Consider the following 18,139-nt stretch of genomic DNA (forward strand, 5'->3'; position numbering starts at 1 on the left):
TAAACCTAGATAAGCTTATTTGTTTTCTGTCAACCCTGGAGATGAGGGTTGGGTTTGGAGTTTTCAGAGACCAAAAGAACAAAGTGTATGAGAGACTCCACAAACTCACAATATCACCCCTAATTGTTTATATAAATGCCCATTACCAAGTACTAAATTTAATTGGCCAGAGGGATTGCACTTCTGTTCCCCTGTTCAAAATACACAGTGTAGTTTTCAGGAGGTGGTACACACTCTGTTTTACTGTTAAGGAGTGGGTGTAAATGGGTCTGTTACCAGGCGCCTCTAACCTGACCTAGACCCCTTTTTGTGGATTCTGATCCTTGCACCTTAGGTTGAATCTCAGCATGCCCCTGTGCCCTCACAACCATAGTAACCAATGGGGATGTTGCCCCATCACTGCCAATATCCACCAATTGATGCATGTAGTGATTACACACAAGATTCCGTTGATCTACTGTGGAGATCCTACTCACCCTACTCCAGGGGAATCCGTGCAACATAATCCCACAGATCCATGATCTGGAAGGGTGAGTATTCCATTGCCAGCATCGCTTGCAACCCATATGGCAGCAATCCTGGAATAAGATGCATGTACGTGTGAATAGTATGCATAGTAACCCCACAATGCATGAGGCACCAACTGTCCACCTGTTTGTCTGCCAGTCCTACATTTATTGTGTGTCTAGTGTAGGTATTGTGTGTCTAGTGTAGGTATTGTGGGTCTAGTATAGGTAGCTATCACAACAGTATATGCGAGAACCTTTGAGCGTTCCAGTATGAGGGACAAACACCAGTTTGAGGTGACACAATATCATTTTCTGGGAGTGCTCCATGTTCTGAGTGAATAACCCTTAGAAGACAAGCTCCCCCTCATCTGTTCTCAGTTGTGTTGTCTGTGCAGCCACCACCTTAGGCTGTGTGAGCTTAACCACCCTCCAGAACCAACACTCTTTTTTACGATGTCAAGGCACATAATAATTAACAATCCTGGCGTAACCATATCCTTGTGTGGCATTTATTAATTCTCGAGTCCCCTTTAAATCCAATTTCTGCGCTCCCAGAATGTTGATCCATTTATCTGGCCACAATGTACTATAATAAGCGATTGCAATAAAAAGTAGAATGCCCTGCTGTACCTCAACCCCCCCCCCCCCACATCCTAGTCTCTACATGCATGCTTCAGAACTCGCAGGGTGAAAACTAATTAAAATCTCCATCAATGAGGTTCTTTACTAGGAGCAACAGAAGCCAGCTGGAACCAATTTCTTCTAACTAAAGGTACTGTAAATCTAAGGGGATTTACCTCTTGTTGTGTAGCCTTGCTAGTTCTCAGTTGAGACTTGTCTTGGTTGCTTTTGCAGAGTTGCATGCAGATTTGCCCCTCACAAGCCTACCAGCTTGTGTCCCTACAGTGATTCTAGTTTTCTACAAAGACTTCTAAAACATTGTGCAAGACTTTTTTACTTACCTGCAAGAAGTGCTTCAGCTCACCTTGACTTTTGTTCAATTAACATTGGCTGGCCTGGCTCCCTGAAAGACTTCTTACCTCTGACTTTGTGCTTTACCTTTCCTCCAGGAAAGGGTTAATTTACTTTGCATTGGGCGGTTCAAAAGATTTAGCGTAATGGCCCAAGGATGGGGTGGGAAATGTGGAAACGTGGGGATGCAAAATGTATGCATGGACTAATAGATGGAACTAACCAGAAAGATCAGTAAATGTAACACTCAACTTAAATGAACCCAGAACGATTCACTGTAACTCAATGTAAGCAGAAGAACCACCGTTTAGAGTTGTAAGCACAATGGTGTCGGTTATGTTAAGAAAAGAAACAAATGAAATAAAAAAGTGTTTTAAAAAATAAAATCGGGGTACCGTTTTTTTTACACCCTCCATGAAAGCCTTAACTACGGCCACCTTCCACCATGAAATCTGGTTCTGAGAAGTGGTGTAAGCGGAGAGAGACGCTAGGTGTACCTTCAGGGAGTTAAAGACTAATCCTGAGTCAAGTAGGTTGCAGGTAGTTGACTATATTGGTTGGAGAACAGTCTGTTGGGTTGAAAGACAGTGGTCTGACCATAACACAAAGCGTTTCCATTTGCTAAAATAGCAGTGCCTTGTGTTAAGCTTGCATGCTTCGAGTATCTCCATGCACCTTTGGTCTAGGTTAAGGTGGCCAAACACTAAGCCCTCAGGAGCCAAAAGTTCAGCTTCTGAGGGCATGGGTGCAGTGTTATTCCCCATCTTGGGTCAAAAAGTTGTCCGTGCAGGGTAGTCATGGGAGGCCATAGGGACATAATTTGTAGTTGTGAGTTAGGATCAGTGTTACTTGGGCCGGTAAAGGATAGCTCAGGGGCAACACGCTCACCGTGGAAGCAAGACGACGCAGAGCAACACAAATTCGATCCCGGGTCCGCGCTTAGAAACCTCTGGGTATTAAGCATGTTATAAATAACCAATTACAATTACTTGCTCCCGGTGTAGCTTGCAGACCATTTTCTTGAGAAGAGGTGCCAGGGGAAAAGCATATGCAAATTTCCCTGATCAGTGCATCAGAAGGAACAAGTTAATTACCTGTAACTGTTGTTCTCCAGCATGGGTCTGGCATGGATTCACATGCTCAGGAATATTCCCTGTCGTCAGGCTGGGAATCCTCGGTAAAGAAAAAAATCAGTTTCAGTTTCACTTCTGAACTATCTTTCTCCTAAAAGCCAATCACTGGTCTCTGGGTCATACTGCCCCCAGCCAATGACTGCCCTCTTCCTAAGCCCCTGCTCTGGCAGCCATCTTCAGATTTAGTAGCACGTAAAGTGGCAGTAGGACCAAGAGAAGAGCCGCAGAGGGGCAGGCGAGAGGGTTCGCATTTGAATCCATGCCAGACCCATGCTGGAGAACAACAGTTACAGGTAAGTATTGTGTTCCTTCTCCAGCATGGGGTCTGGCATGGATTCACCGCCTCATTACGAGGTCTGCTCGCTGGACCCGCTAAGGACGTCTGGTAAAACCAGGCATCCTTAGCGGGTCCCGCGAGCAGACCAGGATGCCAACAACGGGCCCATCATTAACATGGCTCAATGGGGATGGGGATGTACCGGGCCCTCCAAGGTCGGAATGGCCCGGTATTTCCCCATTCAAGGAACCCGGACCCGGGACCCGGTATGGGGGTAACCATGCTGCTAAAAGCGGCATGGCTACCTCCATACTCGTAATGAGGCCCTAAGTCTTGAAGTGCATTTTCAAAATACACAGGCAATTTAGTGCCTTCTGGTGAATTGCATATTGGTATTTGTAGTCTTCCATTGAAGGCACAGGAATAATGAGACAATTGTAAACATTTTGCATAGCATATTTCTATGAGGATTTATATATTTGTGTGGGCACTTTACTATATTTCGTGTAAAGGGATGTCATTTCACCGAAATGACTGGGGTAGCTAAAGTGACATCGCATGAACGTTGACCTGTGATAATATCACAGGAAGTGATGTCATTTGACCCCGCCCCCAAGTGGAATCACAGAAAGTGATGGTACACAACCTTTCACCCCTTGACAAAACAGGAAGTGGCATTAAGCACGGTTCGTCAGTACACTAAGAAAAATACGGTTACGATATCACTGTAATATGATAAAAATGTCATATTGCCAAATTGCTGTGAATGTAAGCATTTGCACGTACCTTGGCTAGCCTGTAGTTATGGTCATCTTGAGCTTCCGGACAAGGCAATACAAGCTGCTCCTGCTTGGTGTTGCTGTGCTCTGGTCAGAATGGCCATCCGGCTCCCAGTCCTGTGCCACAGGATGTGGAAACCTGGCATAGAAGGAAATGGCAATGCGTGCTCAGTAGTCAGGGTGCACAAACACACAAACAATTGCAACGTGCGCCTAATGAAAAAAAAGAGGCAAAGCACCATGCAGGAAAAGCTACAGCAACACTTGACTTAAAGCGCCACTCAGTTGTGTTGGGAAGGGGACAGCCCGGTCCCACACCCCTAGGCGCTTTAGAGTGAGGCGAGCATTCAAAGCAGTATGATAGGCCAGGGGGGAGGGCGGACACCTCCCAGTTTAACAGGACCATATTCCAATATAACCAAATGTAGTCTATCCACATAGAACAGCATAAGGCACATTGCTATTTTGTGTAGATATTAGTAATTATAGGTAGAAGGAACAGCCATACAGTAGATGCAGAAATGCATGCACTAGGCCTAAAATCACAAGTCAAGAGAAATCTCCAGCCATGCCCGAGCTCCGCTGAGGACAGCCCACACACCCAATCACCACAACGCCTCTTCATTGTTCTAATAGTGTCGCAAAGATGTTCGGGAGGAATGTGTCCTAAAAGGCCGTGATCACAGACTGGCAACTGGTGTGCATGTTATCTCACACTGGCTACAGCATGACCCAGCCCTTCCTCAGGCGACTAAACGTTATAGCCCACATAACTGACTAAACCTTAAGATCCCTGAATTCCATGGCACCAAGTGCCCGTTGACCACCGACCCCAAATTAACAAGTCCTGAAATGTTCAAAGAGGACGGACAGGGCACATCATTGAGTGACAATTGTATGATTTATGTTGTGAGGTGCTGGGAGGGATACATTATAGGTCAAAACGAGGGTGGAGAGCTTGGAGACGGATGGGAGTGAGTGAAATGTGTGTGTGTGTGAATGTTAGAGTGCCCCAGAACCTCCTTTGTGCTCGTTTTAAGACCTGCCAAGTGCACAGTATGAGTGATAAAATAGTTGTATGGCAGGAGTATATGTTTTCTGACCTTCAACGTGAGAAGAAGATGCTCACCGTAGCACCCACGTGATGGAAGACGGATGGTCTGGGCTGAGCTGGAACCAAGAGCCTGCCATCCCTTATGGGGTCGGGAGATTCTGTATAGGCACACACCAACCGCTGTGCAGTATTTTACCCTACTTAATTGAGTTATATAGGTGTGTTGCTTTATAAGATTCTGCTTGTACTACCTTTCAGTAGAACGTTCTTAGCAGCAGAGTTCTTTGCTTTTGCTCTCATCTGCGTGTGAGATTAAAACGTATTATCCTTACAAGATCGACTTGGGCCTTTCTTCCCTAGTGGGTTGTATTCTCTCTGGTGTGAGCGTGCCTTCAATTGATGACCTTCGAAGTGATCCCAGTGCCCTGGTACCTGCAGAGGCTTCCAGGCCGCTTCTCCAGAAGGAGCTGTGTCCACCTACAGAGACCGGTCCCGAAAAAACACGTCTTCCGAGTGGTTTTGCAGGAGCCATTTTAAGAGAAGTCCTCTCTGTTCTTTGAAGTGGGGCGTGGCTCTGAGGAGAGTGCAGGCCAGTGTTGGAACCCTGTTGAGGAGTTTGGGTGAGCCACACGTGAGTAGACTCTTGGAAGAGATAACAAATAGTGGACAGATGCATGGGGAAGTGTGAAAGGCCTGAGTACATGGAGAGCGAGGTCATCGATGTGACATGGATGAGGTCAGAGTTATTTGTGATTAAAATGTGTACTATGAAGAGAGTGTTCCTTTTGTTGAGCCAGAGCGGGTTCGAGCGGTCGCCGTAGCCCCGTGTGGCCTGCTGCTGAGGCTGCCTCCCTAGCCCCGTTGGGCTCCAGTTAAGCCTCCTTCTTTCTTTTTCTCGTTAGCGCTCCGTGCCCGTCTGTGGTGCCCCCTGCCCCCTCCCTCCTCCTCACTTCCTGGTCCTCCTTCCCCTCTCCCTTCCCGCCTCCCTTCCCGCCCACCCCCCCTCTGATTGGCTGTCCTTGCAGCCGCTCTGGGACTACGGTACGACCGCTCACCATGCTCGCTTCTTTGTTGAGCCAGAGCGGGTTCGAGCGGTCGCCGTAGCCCCGTGTGGCCTGCTGCTGAGGCTGCCTCCCTAGCCCAGTTGGGCTCCAGTTAAGCCTCCTTCTTTCTTTTTCTCGTTAGCGCTCCATGCGCGTCTGTGGTACCCCCTGCCCCCTCCCTCCTCCTCACTTCCTGGTCCTCCTTCCCCTCTCCCTTCCCGCCTCCCTTCCCGCCCACCCCCCCTCTGATTAGCTGTCCTTGCAGCCGCTCTGGGACTACGGTACGACCGCTCACCATGCTCGCTTCTTTGTTGAGCCAGAGCGGCTTCGAGCGGTCGCCGTAGCCCCGTGTGGCCTGCTGCTGAGGCTGCCTCCCTAGCCCCGTTGGGCTCCAGTTAAGCCTCCTTCTTTCTTTTTCTCGTTAGCGCTCCGTGCGCGTCTGTGGTGCCCCCTGCCCCCTCCCTCCTCCTCACTTCCTGGTCCTCCTTCCCCTCTCCCTTCCCGCCTCCCTTCCCGCCCACCCCCCCTCTGATTGGCTGTCCTTGCAGCCGCTCTGGGACTACGGTACGACCGCTCACCATGCTCGCTTCTTTGTTGAGCCAGAGCGGGTTCGAGCGGTCGCCGTAGCTCCGTGTGGCCTGCTGCTGAGGCTGCCTCCCTAGCCCCGTTGGGCTCCAGTTAAGCCTCCTTCTTTCTTTTTCTCGTTAGCGCTCCGTGCGCGTCTGTGGTGCCCCCTGCCCCCTCCCTCTTCCTCACTTCCTGGTCCTCCTTCCCCTTTCCCTTCCCGCCTCCCTTCCCGCCCACCCCCCCTCTGATTGGCTGTCCTTGCAGCCGCCCTGGGACTACGGTACGACCGCTCCCCACGCTCGCTTCTTGTTGAGCCAGAGCGGGTTCGAGCGGTCGCCGTAGCCCCGTGTGGCCTGCTGCTGAGGCTGCCTCCCTAGCCCCGTTGGGCTCCAGTTAAGCCTCCTTCTTTCTTTTTCTCGTTAGCGCTCCGTGCGCGTCTGTGGTGCCCCCTGCCCCCTCCCTCCTCCTCACTTCCTGGTCCTCCTTCCCCTCTCCCTTCCCGCCTCCCTTCCCGCCCACCCCCCCTCTGATTGGCTGTCCTTGCAGCCGCTCTGGGACTACGGTACGACCGCTCACCACGCTCGCTTCTTTGTTGAGCCAGAGCGGGTTCGAGCGGTCGCCGTAGCCCCGTGTGGCCTGCTGCTGAGGCTGCCTCCCTAGCCCCGTTGGGCTCCAGTTAAGCCTCCTTCTTTCTTTTTCTCGTTAGCGCTCCGTGCGCGTCTGTGGTGCCCCCTGCCCCCTCCCTCCTCCTCACTTCCTGGTCCTCCTTCCCCTCTCCCTTCCCGCCTCCCTTCCCGCCCACCCCCCCTCTGATTGGCTGTCCTTGCAGCCGCTCTGGGACTACGGTACGACTGCTCACCACGCTCGCTTCTTTGTTGAGCCAGAGCGGGTTCGAGCGGTCGCCGTAGCCCCGTGTGGCCTGCTGCTGAGGCTGCCTCCCTAGCCCCGTTGGGCTCCAGTTAAGCCTCCTTCTTTCTTTTTCTCGTTAGCGCTCCGTGCGCGTCTGTGGTGCCCCCTGCCACCTCCCTCCTCCTCACTTCCTGGTCCTCCTTCCCCTCTCCCTTCCCGCCTCCCTTCCCGCCCACACCCCCCTCCCCTTCCTCTCCCCCTGCCTTATATCCCACCCCCTCTGGGGGGCGGCTCCTACGACTGCGGCTCCCTGTGTGTCTGCAGGTGTCCGCAGGGGACGCCAGGCGCTAGTGTCGCCTTCTATCTCCAGCTTCTGCCGGCCCACACCACCTACACCTGTTCACCTCATGCGCATGGTGCCTTCACCTCACTCTCCTCCCCAGTTGTGGCTATTTGGTTTTTCTCCCCTCGCAGGTTTCTCAAACTTAGGTGGCCTCTCCACTGGGTGTACCTAATATGCATTTACTGTTGTTCTCTAAAATGTGGTAAACTAGGGTTTTCTCTCCCCTCGCAGGTTTCTCAAACTTAGGTGGCCTCTCCACTGGGTGTACCTAATACGCGTGGTAAACTTGGCCTTGCCGCTCACTGCCCTCGTGCTTTCATATTGTCTGTCTCCCCCCCACTCCCTCCTACTCCATGGTGCTCTCTATCTCGCCTATCTTCTCTAACTGCTTCTCTATTGACTATCCTGCTCTCCTCACTAAATCCGGTAGGAAAAAGTTTAAAAAGGACATCCTGGTCTCCAACCCAGGCCTCCCTATCGCTGACACCTACACTAATGCCTGCTCCAAGGAAACTCTTACTGACATCCTCTTTTTTGTGCCTTCGCCTGACCTATGGACCCTTCATATGGTCTCTGTGCTCTCTCCTTTCTCCTCTTCTCCCATTAATGGTGGCACCCGTTGGGATGTCCTCTTGGCCCCCTTCCGCTCCTCTAAGGCCATCCTTAATGTCTACGCTAATGGGACCGTCTTGGTCCAAGGCCCTCAGGCCAACCTTCACCTCTTTGATAGACGCTTCCCACGCCTCATCAACTTCCTCTACTCTCCTGCTATCCCCCCTTCTCTGTCCTCGGCTACCTTGCCTCTACCCCCCCTCCCTGTCCCCTCTCTTGCTCCTTCCTCACCTCCTTCTTCTACACCTCCGCAGGGCGTACCTCTGATCTGTACCCCTCCCCGGAAGTCCTTCAAGGATGGCAACCTTCTCCACATTGCCACTCTTAACTCTCGCTCTGCAATCAAACATTCCTCTGATATCTGTCACCTTCTTGAGGAACTGGACCTGGATGTCCTCGGTCTCACTGAGACATGGTTCACGGCCAGCTCTGTCACCAGCTTTGACACACTCCTACCTGACGGTTACAAGATCCTCTCCGTGCCTAGGCCCAACCGTGCAGGGGGGGGTGTGGCCCTTATCTTCCCTGAGTGGATTCCTGCCACTGTCATTCCTACGCAGATCTACTTCTCTTTTGAGTGTCTAGTCTGCCGACTCTCTCTCTCTCCTAGCCATTCCCTTACAGTGGCTACTATCTATCGGCCACCTGGTCAAATTTCCTCCTTCCTCTCTGAGTGGGCTGACCTCTCCTCCTCACTCTTGGCCTCAACCACTCAACTCCTCTTCCTTGGTGACTTCAACATCCACCTGGATGCCTCCTGTCCCCCCTCTGGACTCTTTCGTGACCTCTGCGACTCTCTCTCACTCTCTATTCTCCCGTCTGGGCCTACCCATTCTGCAGGGCACACTCTTGATGCTCTGATCTCTTCTGAGCTTCCCCTCTCCGTCCCTCTCTCCACTCCTCTCTCCTGGAGTGATCACTTTCTCCTATCCTCCCACCTCACCCTCCCTACCCCACAGGCAAAGCCACCCTCATCTCTGCCAACCGCCTTCTCGGTCATCCGACCCATGAAGCGCGTGTCAATTGAGGCTTTCGCTGCCACCTTCTTGCCCCCCCCTACCCCTTCGGCTGACTCCCACCCTGACACAGCCCTCTCCACACCCCACTCTGCTATGTCTGATTGTCTTGATATCCTTGCCCCTGTCATGAGAATCCGCCTGAAGCCTAAAGGCAAATGCAACTCCTGGTTTGACTCGGATCTCGTCACCCTAAAACGCAAGTGCAGGGTGGCAGAGAGGAAATGGCGAGCTTCATGTACATCCTCTGACAAACTGGCCTGCCGCCTGCTCCAAAGGCAATACCGTCTCTCCGTTCTCACCAAGAAGAGAGCCCTTATCCAAGCCCGCATCTCTGCGGCATCTAACAACTCGGCCGAACTCTTCAAAATCTGCAAGGAGCTTGCCAACCCTGCTGCAGTCTCTACCTCTCCTGTCCCCTCCCAGGCCCTCTGCACTGCACTGGCCTCTCACTTCGTCTCTAAAACTCAGGACATCCTGTCCACACTCTCCTCCTATCACCTCCCTCCATCTCTTCCTGGCTCTCCCTCTGGCCCTTCTGCAGCCACCCCTCCTCCCTCCTTCTCTGCCTTTCCCCTTTTTTCTGCTGACGAGGTTTCCAGACAAGTCCGATCTATGAAAGTCTCGTCTAAACAGGTTTACCCCTGCTCCTCCAAAACTATCAAGGACCACATCGACTCCCTGGCTCCTGCCCTGGCTGATTTTTGCAACCACTCCTTCGCCTCTGGAGTCTTCCCATCCCCCCTTAAGCACTCCCTTGTGCATCCTCTTCTTAAGAAACCCTCTTCCGACCCCGCCTGCCCAGCTAACTATCGCCCAATCTCCATCACTCCCTTCCTGGGCAAGCTCCTGGAGAAACTGGCCATCTCCCAGCTCAACCTCCATGCTGAATCTGTTGGTAGTCTTCACGACCATCAATCTGGCTTCAGAGCTGCCAGAAGCATGGAAACTGCTCTCCTGAACATCCGTGAGGACCTGCTCTCAAACCTCGACTCCAACACTCCGTGTGTTCTCATTCTGCTCGATCTCTCTTCTGCCTTTGACACTGTCAACCATGCCATCCTGCTCAATCGTCTCCGTGATAACCTGGGTATCACTGGTCAGGCTCTGGCGTGGCTGACCTCTTTCCTTTCCAACCGACCCTCCCAGGTTCAACTGGGGTCCTTCCTCTCTGACATCTTCTTCTCTACCTGTGGTGTCCCCCAGGGATCTAATCTCTCTCCCTGGCTGTTCAACCAGTATCTGGCACTCCTTGCCCACCGCATCGCCACTCTCTGCCCCAACTTTCAGTGCTATGCGGATGATACCCAGCTCATTTTCAGGCTACCCTCGGCCTCCTCCTCTCCTTCCCTCATTTCCGACTGTCTGTCTGCTATCCAGGAATGGTGTGCCGCCAATGACCTCTGCCTTAATGCCAGTAAGACTGAGATTCTACTCATCGGCACACCCACTTCCTCCTTCCCTGCAGCGCTCTGGCCAGCCTCTCTTGGCCCGCTTCCTGCTCCTACCTGCAAGGCAAAAAACCTCGGGGTCATCTTCGACTCCACACTCTCCTTCTCTCCTCATATTACTGACGTCTCTAAGAAGTCTCACTACCAGCTGCACCTCCTCAGAGGTATTCTTCCCTTCCTCTCCTTCCCCCAGAAGCTCACGGTCTCCAGAGCCCTGGTTCTCTCGAAGCTGGACTACTGTAACAGCCTCTATCTTAATCTGCCTGCCTCTACTCTCTGCCCTCTGCAACTCATCCAGAACAGGACTGCGAGACTTGTCCTTGGCCTCAAGCCCAGGGACCGTATCTCTCCAGGACTGAAATCTCTACACTGGCTCCCTGTGGCTGCGAGGATTAAGTTCAAAACCCTCTGCATTGTCCACAAGGCCTTCTGGGTCCTGGGGCCTAAATACCTTCAACTCTCTCTTCCTAAATATGTTCCTTCCCGAGCCCTTCGCTCATCTGTCTCCAATTCCCTCAGGGTCAGCCTCTTCTCGAAGCAACGAGCTGGGGGTAGATCTCTCTCTGCGGCAGGGGCCTCCCTCTGGAACAGCCTTCCTGCCTCCCTGAAACTTGAGGAGAACCATCTTCGGTTCCGGAAGCACCTCAAAACCTTCCTCTTTGCATCTGCTTTCTCTCTCCCTCTCCCCTGCTAACTCTTCACTGAAACTGCACTGAACCTGCACCTGGGCCACTCTCACCGACCTCGGTCCTTGGCCCAGCCACTCTCCACTTGCACTGCCTCCCTGGCAACCCCAGCACCGCGGGACTGTCTCTGCATCCCTTACAGCCCCCCCCCTCCCAGCACTTGTCTGCACTTACCTTGCACTTGCCACCAGCTGGCCCTATGTATTATTTATTTTTTTTTACTCTACTTACCCTGTTCAGCACTTCCCCCTCTCCCCTTCCCCTTGCACTTTTTTCCCTTCCCCTTACCCCCGCACTTGCGCGATCTGAATGACACCTGGCCTAGTAAGATCGTTGTCTGTCTTCCCCCTGTTCCCCCCTCCCTGCCTCGTCGCGCCTTGAAACACTTGTGTATAGGCGCGTTATAAATGCCATATCATATCATATCAAGGCAAAGGTAAGGCAGGGAGCCCCTCCTCGGAAGGGGAGGGAAGGTGGAACCACAAGACATTATATTATTTAGAGGAGGAATACAGAAATAAAATCAGTGGTCTCATAATAGGCCTGGAAGTAGTGTTTGTCCTGTTAGTTTATTTTATTGTATTTGCGTTGTATTGAATAAAGAGTAGGCCGTAGAAGGGGCGGTAAGTGTGTGCATCGCGGTGTGGTAAGCTATGTTATTGGATGGTTTTGTGGAGTGGTGTATGTGTGTAAGGAAGGGGGATAGAAAAAGGTTGAAGCTGATTTTCTTTGTGTTTGTTGTTATAAGCAAGCGGCAGCCTGCGTGGTGCCTTAGTGCGACTTTGCAGGGTCAGTAAGCGATATACACCACTAGCATGGGGGGCTGGAACAGCAATAGAACATATGTATAAACCCTGCCACTGTATCATGACAGGGTGGAAAAATATAAGCAGTGGATTGCAGAGACATGGGGGGGTGCTCTGCCCATGGCCAGGTTAGGGCTCACACAACAGCAGCATCATCATCTTGGAACACATGTCCACATTTTTATTAGCAAAATATAAGGGAAAGCAGCTACAGAGAAGAGAAAATAAAATGTAGATCTCTGGCGTATGTTTGAAGACGCAGATGATCAAGGGAACGGAGTAGAGGCAGAGAGACAAAGATGGAAAGTGCAGGAAGCGAGAAGGAGAGGGCGTGGTGCCATTGGTGTGTGGGGGATTATATCCCTTGACAGCATATCCCGGAGAAGGGTGCACCAATCCAAGCTATTTACCCGTTGCAATAGGGACCCCTTCTGCTGTGGTAGGGTTCTCTGCAGCACCAGCAACAATGCTGGCTACCGCTCCTCCACCTCTGTATATTCACCCGCCTGAAGTACTGGCATCAGTGGGTTACAGGTCAAGGGAGTTCCAGGATAGACTGACAGGTTTGCTAACAGAACTAAGAAGGATATAGACATCCCCAAGAGCAGTAAGGGAAATAGGGGCATCGAGAAAAGTGTCGTGAGAATGGAAATCAGGGGAAGTGCTGCTTAGGATGCACATTGAAGAAATAAGGCATGTAGGTCTTGAGAAAGGAAGAATCCCGGGTGGGTGGATAATCTTGGGAGAGGAAAATACAGTGTTAGGAGAGAATGTGGAGGAAGAGGACAATATTACATTTGCGGAGGGTCAGAGCAAAGGAGAAGGAAGGGGTGAAGAGGCAGGTGAGAATACCCCTCAAGTAGAATGTCTGTGTGCCGGGGACAGGTTGAGCAACACGGCCGGCCGCATGGCATTGGTAAAGAGGAGAAGAGGAGTTGTGAAGAAGGGTGTAGGAAGTAGGGCAAAGATGCAGATGACCCTCATACATAAGGGGGCAGGGAGGACACAGTATGTGCCCTTGCCCCAAATTGATACGAATAATGTAATTAAGGCCCTCTCGTAGCTTACAGCAGTGGCGAGCAAGTGGATATATGAATTAGAAAAAGCAAGCAGCAGGGGTGCCACTGGCAATAGGGAATTTTAATAGCTTGATGGTTGCTATAATTGTGGACCAGGCTGGGGATATGTGGGTTAAGGCCGGATACCCGGGAGTAACCCTGGGGAAGATGCATATGATGGAGCAGCGTTCAATGGAGTAAGAGCACAGGTATGGGATGCACTACGGAGGGCCATCCCAGATACCCAATCTACAGTCCCTGATGCAGTATACTATGGGTGATGAGGACCCAACTAGATTTACTCTTAAAATGCAAGACATGTGTAGAGCTGAAACGGGAGGGACATGGGATCAGTCAATACCACTTTTCTATTTTATCGTTAAGAGGGGCTTGTCAAAGGAAATGCAGAAGGCCTTGGATATGATCGTGGGTATTGAGGTGATTTATTTGACACCAGGGTTGGCAACAACAGAGTTTAGAATACTCTCATAAGTACTTTTTGAAGCATGGTCTTAAACCAAATCTTCTTAAGACAAAGGAAAGTCAAACTTTTAATGGATCCTGGATAACTCATTAATTGGGGTGGTGGATAATACAGGTATTTGGGTTTGGCCTTTCCTCACGAAGGGGGCTGCAGATGTGGTGGCAAAGCAAGCAACCATGGGTTAAGAGTGCTTTCTCGGTTTTATCATCAATTTGGGAAAACGCCTGGATAAGTGTCTCCAGGTGATGGAGTCCAAAATGAACACGGTTATACTCTATGGTTTGGGGGGCAACTCCCTGTGGATGCTTGGAAAGCCTCCAAAACTCAGGGCTTTGGAGGGTCACAGGTTCCCCCTCAACAAGTTCCCCGGGTAATGGATTGCAACATGAATTGGGGCTCATCAGTAGAACCATCCGGGTCCCCAAAGGGTTTTTGAAATGTTTCCTGAATACCCATCTTGGCACCCCTACAAATCCAAACATCACTATTGCACTAGGAGTGTACCTGTGTTTTGCCAGCAAAGATTATAAGATGTGATATAACAGCGGGATAACTCTAATGAAACAATGAGGTTTGAGGGATGCAATAGCGCTTGCTGATCTATCGCATAATCAGCGCAAGGTTATGCTTAAAAAAAGGGAGCCGATTTGGAATCTGGCGCATTACAGTATAGAATCACGAAACTGCCCTCATTGCAACATTATCTCCACATGTGCAGTTAAGTTTAAACCCTCCTCAATCTTCTTTCACAGCTCTGAAAGTCTTCCATGAGAGCCGGTGCACTATGAGAAGCAACCATGAGTGTGTCTTCTGATTTGAGGAAACAACTTTCCTGAAGTGAGAAAGATCAGCCACCAACCACCTTAGCTAGTGAACTCCTCAGCACTTCGGAGGCCAAGGAAGACCTTGAGACCAGGAGGGCTCCATTTAAGGTACATACTGTCTAAGGAATGCAGCCTTGCTTAAGGATACGAGGAAGGTGCTGTTTATGCTACCTAAATCTTGGAGAAGAAGAAACATCACAGTAGGCCTGTCCTATACACCATGGAGCACCTGTGATATGGATATTCTTTTTCTAATGTATATGCAGTTTTTCCTTCGTAACAGCAAATATTTATGCATTCAGCTAAACGCATGTTAGACACAAATAAGATGACATTTATGACAATCACCTTGTTATGCATGTCCCTAATCATGGTAGAACTGCATTTGTGTCTGCTGTAATACATAAGAATTGTGCCTACGGCCAGTGCAGTATCTGGATGTCTAAAGCAGGCATTGGGTCAGAGATCCACGACTAGAGGAGATTTTTCTGGCAACCCTTAGATACAATGCATTCCAGTAAAAAACCTAAGAAAACCGAGGCTGGTTATGAAGGGGTCAGATACATCATGTGGCCCCGTGACCAACTCAGGTTATTGAAAATTCCAGGTGACATCTAAAAATTACTGGCTCCAGTTGTGGCATGTGTACTATAGATCATATGCACAAAATATATACTTTGTGGTAGTTTTAGTGAGGCAAATGTGAGGCAGGTGTCATATGATCAGAAACTAGATATGGAGGAATACTTTCCACAACGTCACTTGCTGTGTGGCATGTAGTACTGATGATGTCTTCAAGGATGGACACAAAGTGCATCAAATCTTCTATATCTCTGTTACTTATGGACATATTTTAATTAATTCTCAAAGGAAATTATTTTCAACCCCAAGGCACGACTCGGAATATAAGGCAGACATTTAGCCATAAGGTATTTTGCCCCCGGCCATAAAAAGCCTGGTGGACAGGTCGTGTATTGTATGTGGTTTTATCTCTACTCAAACTGGACGCACAATAGGAACTGGATGCACACTTTTTTCTCCTGACGAAAGTTCTGTATAAAAGACATTAAGAACTGAAACATGTCGAGTTGAGTTTTCTCTGTGGAATATCAGAGAGATACTAGAGACATCTATTGTAAAAGTGTTTAATGATTGTGAAACATGATGTATCATTTCTTTGCCTTCTGTCTTTGCTCCAAATTGAGGTTTAGCCTATGAATTGGCTTTTTATTAGAAAATGATATTCTGAATATATCTCATTTAACATTTTTTATATATGTGATTGTATTATTAAAATATGTAAACAGTTTTCTTTCTCATTGACCTGCCCTTTTAGTTCTATTTTCATATTATGTAGGACCAGGCAAAGGGCCTTGAACTGAACACGTTTGGCAACCGGCAACCAACTGAGTTTACGGATAAATGTGACAACCGCGTGGCAAAGTTCTGAAGAACTTGCAAACGATCCAGTACATAGGCGCACTGGAATTTAGGGAATGACCCGTCGCAGGAGCCTGAGCTGGAAGTGGCCGTGCCAACCTGTGCCTCCATGGACAAAGATGAGGTACGTTTAAACCCCAGGTCCTTAACCATGGAAACCGGCTGAGAAAAGAGGCCCAGAGAAGACAGCCAGTTACTTACATGTACAGTCAACATATTAAACTTCCACACACCAAGTGCCACTGCTTTATCTTTTTTAGAAAAAGGTTAGACACAGTGCTGCTGTAAATGCACATATGCACTTTTCCTTTTTCAGTCCATATAACACGTCATACTTTCCAAGCTTTCTCATTGCACCTCTTACAGTGCCACCATTCCCACCTGCTCACACGTGTGTATACTGGCCAAGTGTCTATATAGAACACTTCACCTTACATATAAAGAACTGTTCTTTCCCAACCACTACTACTAGACACCAAACACTGCTCCAACTACAGTCTGCCATTGCATTACCACTAGGCCAGTTTACCTATTCTTTAAAAACACATTACAGATACATTGCACCATAAGCAGAGCATTTCTCTTACTTATTTTTTATTGTATTGTGCATCTTAGCCAAAACAAATTTCGACTTTTTACACAGAATACAAAGAGCATAAAACCATGTAATATTAAATTATATAATTGAAGACAAATGAAGAAATGAAATAACCACATAGAACTTGCTCAACTGCATAAAAAGGAAAGAGAAACATAAAACAAAACCATTTTGATAAAAAGTATAAATTTTTCCATACTCTCGACAGATAAACATCATAATATATGCCAAAGAATATAGAAGAAGCTAAAGAAAATAAAAATACAAGGATATGGACTCCTCGTGCAAGTACCCAGCATTAACTTGCAACTCCAATTTAAATAAGTACAATTATTGTTTACCCCTTGCACATTTTGAAATGAGAAACCAACCTAGCAAGGACCACCACCTGTCACCCCATGAAATTGTGACAGGTAGGAGGATGCACACAGCCCACTCACCCTTGCACAGGCAATCAGACGCACACCAAAGTGCAGGAGTTCTAGGAGAAGAATTCCATGAGTATCTTAGGAACTTGACAAGAGCCGCATGAGCCATAGCCAAACAAATAGCACCACCATTCACACAGGAAAACGCCACTGATACAATGACCCCAGCCACTGATAGTCCAGATTGCCAGTTGATGACAGGTGACATGGTATACGTGAGGAGTTTTGTTCGTAGGGGGAAAGGGCCAAGGTTCCATGGTTCATACAAGGTACTGCACGCCTACAGCTGTCAAGGTACAGGGCCTGAAATATTGGGTGCACTTAACAGATGTTCGTAGGACTCATGGGAGCACGGACTGCAGAGAGAACAAAAGTAACAGGGAGGAGCAGAGTGCAAAAACATAGACAGTCTGATTCTATTGTGAAAAACGCAGATTTGCGTGCCTTTCTGCCCGAAAATCTCTGTTTGGAGTATGGGGATTTTCGGGCAGAAAGGCGCGTAAATCTGCGTTTTTCAGGCAAATAATTCCATGAATCAGGCAGAGAGGGTGGGAAACGTGGAAATACAGTACAGGTGCCAGGAACAAACTAAGAGTAAACAAAGAATAAATAAAGATATGTAAATAAATCTATAGTGTCAACAAGTACTAGTAATGTGTATGACAAGATGAGATAAATATAAAATGCCTCCTCTCTCTCTCTCTCTCTCTCTCTGTTTTTCCTCTTTGATTATGCAATTGAAAATATACGTGACAATAATGTTTTCCTTCCTCGTTGACGACTCCAACTGACAGTGAATTGTCTCCCTCGGTTCCCCTCCCCCAGACTTGAGGTGTGGGGTAAAGAAACGAAAGGATGCGAGAAAAAAATAAAATAATAATACTTAACCATATGAGAAATGAAAACGTAAAACTGAAATTAATTCACTGGTAAATGAGGTGGAAAAGATGGAAGAGTAACGTGCATGATTAACAAATGTTTATATTTCATTTATCAAGAGCTACAATGGGCATGGACGAGGCCCCAGCAGCAGCAAATGATAGTGTGGCTAGGAATAGACGAAGGAGATATGCTTATCCTAGTTATTCATATGAATGCGTGCGGTTTGTGTGTGCATTGGTATTCTTTTCAACGTTAATTGGCCTGTTCCTGTATTGGACTATCACATATATTTCAATCGATGTGAACCAGGGGGGCGTGGGTATAAAAA

The 18,139-nt window shown here is 48.9% G+C and overlaps 1 pseudogene; it reads right to left on the reverse strand.

The window, feature by feature from the left end:
- Positions 1–18,139, reverse strand: part of LOC138554397 (zinc finger protein 850-like) — a 225,070-nt pseudogene that overhangs the window by 194,213 nt on the left and 12,718 nt on the right.

The sequence above is a fragment of the Ambystoma mexicanum genome, unplaced genomic scaffold, assembly GCF_040938575.1.
Source record: "Ambystoma mexicanum isolate Mex_15411 unplaced genomic scaffold, UKY_AmexF1_1 Mex_scaf16, whole genome shotgun sequence".
NCBI classification, from domain to species: domain Eukaryota; kingdom Metazoa; phylum Chordata; class Amphibia; order Caudata; family Ambystomatidae; genus Ambystoma; species Ambystoma mexicanum.